The sequence below is a fragment of the Marmota marmota genome, unplaced genomic scaffold (genome assembly GCF_001458135.2).
Source record: "Marmota marmota marmota unplaced genomic scaffold, marMar, whole genome shotgun sequence".
Taxonomy (NCBI): domain Eukaryota; kingdom Metazoa; phylum Chordata; class Mammalia; order Rodentia; family Sciuridae; genus Marmota; species Marmota marmota.
The window spans coordinates 14,718,787-14,727,746 of record NW_025999913.1 but is presented as its reverse complement, the minus strand read 5'-3'; positions in this window follow the sequence as shown (position 1 = coordinate 14,727,746).

The following is an 8,960-nucleotide window of genomic DNA, read 5'->3' as shown; positions in this document are numbered from 1 at the left end:
AGACAGATAGCGGGGGGGGGGGGGGGGGGGGGGAGCCCCAGTGGGTGGAAGCTATTTTCTTGGAGCCTGTCATATCAGCACAGATGATAATGATAAACGGATATATGTACAGATGTTTTTGTTCCATGATTTTTCTTGTATATAGAATTTAAAATCTGCTTCCAAATGAAAAACCCAAGATTTTTCAAAATTGAAGTATGTGAATGTGTCCAGGGCACACCCATATTTAAAAATTTTGTATATCCTAACTTGATTAAAATTTAAGTTTTAAGTATGTGACACAAAGGAACAATCATATTTATCATTTTGGATTTTGCTAGATCTCAAAGAGACCCACACCTTGGGTGTGGCCAATGCCAAATGCCACAGTTTCAAGTTTTGTTGGAGGTGGTTTTTGTGTCTGACTGAAAGTTAGAAAGGGTGACTTTCTTTGGGAGAAGGGAGTTCAAAGGATTTATCGTAGCCACTTGATCAAGAACATCCAGGAAAACTGTGATCTCCAAATCCTGCCAGCAGAGTAGGCAGGAGCAGTTAACTGTATTCCTTGTTTTGAAGGTGGGAAGACATGAAGACTTTGGAAAAAAAAAAAACCCATAAAACTTTATATAGTAGGAATAAGAATATGATCCTGTCCTTTTTGACCCATGAAACTAGAGAATAGTAGAGGCTACACGCTGAATGTTGTTTTCTTAGCCATAGGCACTGAGATGATGTCAAAAACCTGAAATCATAAGACTCCTGGCACTGAGAGTTCAAAGCAGAGTTCATTCAGTAGTTACCAGGTTTTGAATAAACTGTGCAAGCCACATTATTTCTACTGCTCAGAGAAAGACATTTAGTTTACCTGTGGCTCTTGCTTTAATATCAAAGTGTTTTACTTGCGCTTGTGAAAATGAGGTGGGCTGGCCCAGAGCTCATTACAATGGACATTCTAGGGCCCCTCACACTCACCTCAGTGGGCCTGGGGTGAAACATGATAGAAGGAGCACTGGGAAACCTTGGTGACCAGGGTCGTGTACACACCCCTCCCAGGACAAAGAGATCTGCAGTGCTACCTGGGAAGCATTCTGAATGCCAGTCGGACCCTTGCAGATCTGCGACACCCAGGCTCCAAGATTTCACAGTCACCCTGTTTACCCTAAACAGGGGTACCCAAGCATACGGGGCTGTTCAGCCTGATGTCTCTAGGAGTGGATACTTTCTTCTTCAAGGACTGGTGGGGAATAGTGGGTGGGCTCAGACCTACAGAAAAACATGTGTTCCATACCTTGGTCACTCTCTAGGTGTAAGTGGTTGCTGAAGGAGGTACACACATTCTTTGGGAACATAAGAAACCACTCTGTACTCTACAGCCGGAATGGCCCTTGCTCCAAAAGAGTAAGTTGGGCAATGTGGGAACTGGAGCTCAAGGCTGCTGTATAAGCACTAGTGCTGATACAAACTTACTCCTGTTGCCTTTAGGTTGCTGAGGCCAGGCTGGAAATACTGATAACCTCTTGGTTTGCTCAGTCTTACAAAAAAGGCTTACAGAAAAAGGATGTTGTAAATTCAGTGTGGCCTACTAGACATGGCCCCACAAAATACCCATCCCAGGAGGTTTTCAAGGTAGTCTGGTTTAATAAGATGTAGCTATGTTTTAAAAAGTCCTCCTCAGGCTGGGGGGGGGGGAGGAAGGAAAAAATGGCATTTGTTTTACCTTGGAGACATGAAGAATTTAGGTTCTGAAGTCGATAGATAGTCTGTGCTCCAATTTTGGCTTCCTTGCTAGTTACTTTTATATCATTAAAATAGCTTCGTAAACACCTGTACCTTTCAATTACAATAAAAATTATATGTACTTCATAAGGTTCTTATTCAATACACACACACTTAAATGGCCTCTGGGCAAGAAAGTGTGTTAAGTGAATGTCACATAGTAAGTGGGCAATGTTAAAATTTTTGTTGCTTTTGATAAATATTATCTCACAGTCTGTGGCTTGTCTTTATATTCACTTCATCTCTTTCAAGAGCAGAAGTTTTAAATTTTGGTGAAGTCCAGTTTGTCAGTGTGTCCTTAATTCAGGGTGACATAGATTTTCTCCTATGTTCGGGTATCTGGTCCTTGTTTTCTGTATTATGTTTAAGTCTATGATTTATTCTGGAGGTTTTTTTTTGTATGTGGTGCAAGATATGGGTGAATATTGATACTTTTGCATATTTTAATTCAGTTGTTCCTGAAACTTTTGTTGAAAAACTTCTTTTTGCCTTAAATTGCCTTTGCGGTATTGTCAAAAGTCATTGTATATAGGTGTCCTTCTATCTGTCCTCTAAATTCTGCTCCATTCTTCTACTTACTAGTTTTTATGCACAACCATGTTGTGTTTATTACTATAGCTTCATACTAAGCCTTGAAAGCAGATAATGTTGGCCATTGAGCTTCCTGCTGCGTTCCTCTTTTTGACTATTCTGGATATATTGCATTTTCATATGAATTTTTGAGTCAGTTTGTGAATTCCTTCCAAGAAGGACTTACATTCAAAACATATAAGGCACGGAGAACTCACTAGGAGAGTGCCTGTGTAGCATGCATGAGCCTCTGGGTTTGATTCCTAGCACAGAAAAAAAAAGTGTTCACAAAACATATAAAGTATCTCTACCCATGATATATAAAGAACTCTCAAATTCAACAGTAAGAAAGTGAACAACCCCAGTTTTAAAAGTGGGCAAAAGAGTTGACCAGACAACCTAGTAAAGAAGAAATAAAAATGGTAGATGAATACATGACAAGCTGCCTGATATCTTTAGTCATACGAAGCATACATTTCACAACTACAATGAAGCATTACCACCTACCTGTGAAAACTGCTAAAATTAAAGACTGAACATGCTAAGTATTGGTGATTCTGGAGAGCAGCTATCATGAACTGTTGGTGGATAGGAATATAAAACGAGGAAGACTACCTTGGAAAAGAATTTGGCAGTTTCTTAAAAAGTTAAACATTGCCAGAGGTGGTGTGTGTAAGCCCACCTACTAGGGAGGTCAAGGGAGGAGGATCACAAGTTTGAGGCCAGCCTCAGCAATTTAGCAAGACCCTGTCTCAAAACAAATAGGGCTGGGGATGCAGCTCAGTGGTAAAGCACCCTTGGGCTCAGTTCAATCCTCAGTAAAACACACACAAACACACACACACACACACGGTAAACATACCATCATATGGCCCATCCAATCCACTGCTAGGCAACTGTTCTAGTCCAAGAGAAATCTAACTATGTATCAGAGGGCCATGAGGGGGCATGGAGAGGCATAGGAATGGTGGGTGTGTTCACTATTTTGTTTGCCCTACATCATGTTACTCTGAGCCAGCTATCACAGCATCAACCAAATAGTGGCAAGCTGCCTCCAACGAAGGTACGAGGCGTGGACTGCTGTAGTGGACCAGCCGCTGTGGCTGTCTGTGACCACGGTCTTTCACTGGCTATAAATGAACCATGCTGAAAACCACACCCTTGTTTCATGTTGTTCTGGTGCGACATGGATTCAATACTCTGAGGAGGACCAACCTAATTATTGGAAATGTTCTCGCTGTGCAAAGAGTGTTCTGCACTCCTGCCTCTGCGCTTCCTCCAGCTGGAGCCTCTGCTACCTCAATCACCCCAAGTCGCAGCTGCTTTGGTGAGAACCCCCAGTGGGTGGAGAGGGAAGAAACCTCATCATGCCATATTCAGGGTGGTCTAGTTTTTCTCCTCTGACTCTTTCCTTAGGAAGAAAGATGAGCATTCTAACAGGACTAAATACCTTCTATTGCTCCGTCTAGAGTAGGAAACAAAAATTCCTAATGGGTACCATATTTTTCCCCCCAAAGCTCTGTTACTTGATGCTGCAGTCTGGCTGGGCACAAATCACCGAGCCGCCACAAAGCACTTGTATCTTCAAACAGGAAACTTTATTGCCTGAATTCCAACAGAACTCCACGCACACTCTCCGGGAACTCTCCCGAACGCCACCCACGTGGCCCCCAGGAACACCACACACCAACCGGAACTCCCTCCACTGTGCTGCATGCGCATTCACTCTCAGAACCGTGAGAACTCAAAGGGAACTCCAAAGTGGAGGGCATCCGAGGCAGCAAGAGCCGCCCTATTACTGGTGTAAAGGTCTAATATACAATTGAATCAATCCAGCATCATCTTAATGGCTCGCCTCTGAACCATTACTTCTGGCAAAATGCCAGGGGCCATTCCGACTTGGCTGTGGCTCTCAACAACTTGATCTGTTACTCAGATCTCTTTGTGACAGGAGGGAGGAATCCTAGGGATAGACTGAGGATTAACTGGTTTTGAAAGTCCCAGATAAGCAATGGAGAGGAATAATTTGTGCATGCTGGTCCTGCTTAGTGTCCTCTGATGTCTATGCTGGTATTGAGGGGGGCTCTTAGGAGGTAAAATGGTCGTGAGGATGCCAAGAAGTTCAAGGGTTTGCTTTTGCTCTGTGGTATCTTAAGCAGAGAAATTCAGGGCAAGGATATTATTACTATTTAAAAATTCAACCCAGAGGATGTAGATGTGCTGATGTTGCTGCAATTTTGTTTCATCCGGTTATTGTCATGAGGAGAGTCATCACCAAGCACTAGTCCCTTCACAGAGCAAACTGTTGCTAGAGTCACACTAACGAAGGGGTTTTAATTCTATTTCTCTTTCCTATAAGAGAATATGAAATAATTCCAAGATACTGAAAAAATGGTATTTAATGTGTTTTGACTATGTAGAGGAAACACTGAAACAACAAACAAATGGCAAATCACATTTTGAAACTGAATACTGATCATGCCGTGAGTCCATCTTGGTAAATCTGCCTTTATGGAAGAAAAAGCTCTCCCATTTGGTTGATATCTAGGTCATGGTTCCTAAGAACTGATACAATGTTCAAGACACTTGCAACTTTTTTTTTCCCTGAAGAGGAATTTTTCAGACATTTTTGTAGACCCCCACGCAGTTGCCATGGGCTGTGGGATAGGAGGTGGTTCCAGGGAGCTTGGTCCCCGCAGCAGCAAAGGCTGTGTGGAAAGCAGGAGAATGGTATGGAAACTCACTTGTTTGTGAAATAATCAAAGGAGTGCAGTTTCTCTACTAGTAAAATGGGCAGTAAATCTTAAAGGAATTAAAGATGCAGAACTAAAGGAAAATGAGCGGCTTAACTGTGCTTTATGAATACTGGTAATTCTATGTTAGGACAGTCCAGTTTAAATGAACCATCTTCAGGGAAGGAATTATAAAAATCTAATTTTTTTTTCTTGAAGAGAATTAAATCAAATACATAATCTTTGGGGATTAAAAGTCTTAATCAAATATCTTTTTCTTAAAATATGACTCGTTGACAAAATAATCCTAAAGTGTGACCCAACATTGTATTCTTGGTCTGCTGTAATTATATTTACCATTTTGAAAACATCTTGTTCATGAAGTTAAAGTTAATGCTTGATTGTCTGTTTATATCATGTTTTCAAAACGGGTAAAATGGGTGTCACCAGGAAGGAATATGACAGTGACAGGGACAGCACTGCAAAAATGCAAAGTACGTTTTCATCACGGTGTGTAGGCACAGGACTGGAGCCACTGGACATAAAGGAACTGGCTAAAGATGTTTTTAACATGGTCATCCATCCATTCTTCTGTGTTCATCTGGAATCTACAACCTGTAGTATATGAAATGCTTTTGCCTCTCAGCAGATTGCTAAGTGGACAGTGTTTGGCACCTTCCAACGCTGTGCATTAACAGTATCTCCAGACATGCCAGCTCCCATCTCTGGTAACACAGCGGGAATAATGGAAATGCTTTCTTTATTCAGCTTCTAGAAAACCATCCTCATGTGCTAATGACACATACGCTTAAAACCTCTCTACTTGAATTCTACCAAAACTAACTCTCCCTCCCCACCTGTAAGATGCTGTTAACTTATCCTTCTCCAAAACTGTTCCAACAGCATTCAAGTCAATTCGAGTCAAGCCAAAACAAACATGTATGGTACATCTATTATAGGACAAGACTGTGTTTAAAAAACAGGAAGTCCCTCACTCTTTACAGAGCTTGCTGTTTAGACAATGTTTGAATGAACTGAAAATCAGTTAATGCAATTCAGTATGTACAGGCAAGGATAGAGCAAGGCGGGGGCAGAGGCCAAAGCCTGCAGTAAAGGCAGCTTCATACAGGAAGGGAGAGTTGCCAGGGTGGCCAGAGGGATGGCTTCATCAAGGGAGACATCCCAGGTGGTGGGAAGAGCATCTGCAGAAGCGTGGAGGAGAGCCCCTGCAAGGGTCTCGCTGGTTCTCTGCTTCAGCTGGCCCACTCTGAAATTTCTTACATTCAGTTAGTCCCTCCCTTCCTCATCTCATGCTAGCCTTCCTATGTTAAGTGTTTCCCACTTGCTCTTGTTCTTCAGTGCAATCAAAAACATGTTGGGACGTAGTGATACACAGCCTCTTCCTCCAGGAAACCATCCATCATTCATTCCCTGATGATAATCACTTAAAAATAACATTGGTTTTTCATTTTGCAATCAAAGCATATACATATTGAAAAAAATCAGAAAATACAGACAAACATAAAATGGAAATAAAGGTCATCCATGAACCCACACCCAGATAAAAACCTCTGTGACTATTTTATTGTACATACGTCCAGATTTTCCCCACCCATGTGGATATTTTTCCTTGAACAAAAATTACAGTGTACAATACTTATCCTTGGAAATCTAATTTTTTGCTTCATGTAATGTGGATCTATTTCCTAAACAAAACTTACCTGTGGCACAACTTCTGCGGTTGCATAGGATTCTTGCTTGGATCTGCCTTAACCTATTTAACAAACACTTTATTACAAATATTTTTATTATTTCCATTTTTGTCACGTTCTCTTATCATGTCTGATGGGTTTATTTCATCTTAATATTACACATTACCCAACAGGTTGCATTTGTTGACATGTTACTGTGCAATTACTTTCAAGTTATGTGAGTGCTATGGTTTGGGTGTGTCCGCTGGAATTCAAGTGTTGGAACCAAATGTCTAGTCATATGTTAATGATGGGGGCGAGACCTTTGGGAGGTGACTGCATCAATAGGGATCTGCCCTGATGAATGGACTCATCCATTCATGGGTTAATGGATTAATGGGATCTTGAGGAAGTGAGTTAGGTATCCCAAGGGTGGATGTGTTAGGAAATCTAGATTGGCCATCTTTCATGAGCCCCCTCACCATGTCATGCCCAGAACTGCCTTGGAATTCTACAGAGTTCCCACCTGAGGAATGCCCTCCCCAGATGCAAGTCCTTGACCTTGGACTTCCTAGCCTCTAGAACTATAAGAAATTAATTTCTTTCATTTATAAATTAACCAATCTCAGGCATTTTATTATAGCAACAGAAAACAGGAAGACAGGATTGTGTATCTGTAGGTCTTCCATGAAGTCAAAGCATCTTAGAGACATGGGCAATTTTTCCTTATTAGGAATTATTCATATATAGCAAGTGTTCACTGCTGCTCAGATGGGTTGGCACAGTCTGCTAGGATGACATCTGAATAAACATTTGTCTGGGGGTGACCTGCAGATGCTGTCCACCGTTCAAACAGTGGCTGGCCTGTTGGAATGGAGAGCAAAAGGAACAGGAGCAGATAGTAGTGGATCCCCTGGTTAAGCTGATGGCCCAAGAAGGTTCCAATTCCCTTCCCAGGAAGCTTTAGGAAACCTGCTAGAACTTTAGATGATGAATTTGCTAGAGATTTTCTCAGGTGAGGAAAGGACAGACCACACTGGGGGGGCGGGGGTGGAGCAGAGCACCTGATGCTGGGGATCAAGCGTGGGAGCCATGCGAGGGGTCTCAGTGCAGCTACAGGTCTTGCTGCTTCTTGCTCCACTCTGGATTCACAGCTACACTAAACTTCCTGTTCCTTCCTTCAACTCCTTATTTCTTGCTCAATCATCTTCTGCAACCGAGACATGAACACAGTTCCAGACAAGGTGGCAATGAAGTTGGTGTCCCTCTGCACGCCACCCAGCCATCCGACCCACCCCGTTGGTCCCAGGTGTTTTATTCACCTGGATCAGGCCAGTTTTCTTCTGAAGTTATAGTGACCCCCACACTTGTAATCTTAAAGGGGGAAAAAACACTCTCTGTTTGTTGGTCAAAACCTAAACAAGGAATAAATAGTAAAATGCAATTTTTGCCAGATTCCTTTTGGAAATTCAGATGCTCATTCATTTTATTGAACAGCCAAACAGAGCTGTGTAACTTAAGATAGTGGTTCCAGTGAACGGACCAACAGATGAGGTAGAGAGGGAAGATGGGAGGGGAGGGGAGGGGGGATAGTAGGGGATAGGAAAGGCAGCAGAATACAACAGTCACAAATATGGCATTATGTAAAAATGTGAATGTGTAACCGATGTGATCCTGCAATTTGTATTTGGGGTAAAAATGGGAGTTCATAACTCACTTGAATCAAATGTATGAAAGATGATATGTCATGAGCTTTGTAATGTTTTGAACAACCAATAAAAAAAATTCAAAAAGACAAAAAAAAAAAAAAGAAATGGCTATTACATCATCGGTATAGTTGTTTAGCTGGGCAACATCTGCCTTAAAAGAGGAGTATCCTTAGGATCAAACAAACAAACCAACCAACAACCTTTTCCTTTTCTGCATTGGAATATGATTAACATTAAACTTGTTGATGAGGCAGCAGATTTATAATCCAGGTGGTCAGAAATCTATTTTTTTAATTTCTGAAAGGACATAAACGAGCAGCTGCACAGCAGACTTCCTTCTGCCTGCCATACGTGTGTGCCGTAGTCAGGCTCCGGAGGCCCTGCAGGTCTGTCCTGGGGGCTGCAGAAGGTGGCTGTCATGTTAACAGTGGTTCTAAGCTGTCTGCAGCAGGTGTCATTAGGGGCCTCCTTTTTTTCTGGCTAATCATGTTGTTTGTCCTATG